The sequence below is a fragment of the Tamandua tetradactyla genome, chromosome 3 (assembly GCF_023851605.1).
Source record: "Tamandua tetradactyla isolate mTamTet1 chromosome 3, mTamTet1.pri, whole genome shotgun sequence".
Lineage (NCBI taxonomy): Eukaryota > Metazoa > Chordata > Mammalia > Pilosa > Myrmecophagidae > Tamandua > Tamandua tetradactyla.
The window spans coordinates 36,411,096-36,411,786 of record NC_135329.1 but is presented as its reverse complement, the minus strand read 5'-3'; the positions used below and the strand labels follow the sequence as shown (position 1 = coordinate 36,411,786).

The window sequence follows — 691 nt, the reverse complement described above, 5'->3', positions numbered from 1 at the left end:
GAGGGTAGATGCCTTTTGTTGTTTGTAGATGCAGTCAGGTCTAGATGCAATCAGCTGACTATAGATACTAATTCATTTATGAAATACATCCACAATAACAGTCAGGCAGGTGCTTGCTTGGCCAAATATTTAGACACCATAACCTTGCCAAGGTAATACATGAAATCAATCATCAACATCACAAGATATCCAGAAAAATTACTGAGAATTTATTATGGGCTCACTATTTTTCTAAGCACTTCACTCTTAAAAATTATTAACACAAGATTCAAGGGAATTGCTTCTCGGCCTTTTGGCTAAGATCAAGTGTAGTATCTGTTCTTATCAGTTTAGTATCTGATACGTCCGCTATCCAAAGACAATATATTAAATGGCTTTTTGGAGCAGGGAGATGGAATAGGAGCATGCTGTGTCCACTCCACGCATCGACCTGGTGTTGCAGTAATTCCAGGAACCCCTCCCTCAACTGCAATGTGAATTGACAGACTTGACTTTTCCCTGCTCTCTGGCCCTGCTCCTTTTCTTTACCACAGCGGGATGTCCACAGCTCCTTTCCTGTCTTTCCCCCTGAACTTTTTGTGCAGTCCTTTCTCCTTCATCTCCTTTTTTCTTTTCTTACTGCTGTCACGTCCTTTATTCGTGGGGATGGCTAGCCCAGGTTTTGCGCAAGTAGTGAATGCTAGGTAGTGAG

At 42.0% G+C, this 691-nt stretch overlaps 1 non-coding gene across 1 annotated transcript; it reads left to right on the top strand.

Annotated features, from left to right (window-relative positions):
* Positions 1-276: 276 nt before the first annotated feature.
* LOC143678619 (U2 spliceosomal RNA) lies at positions 277-467 on the top strand. Its single transcript, XR_013173397.1, has one exon. It is a non-coding gene; the product is annotated as a U2 spliceosomal RNA (small nuclear RNA).
* The last annotated feature ends 224 nt before the right edge of the window (positions 468-691 follow it).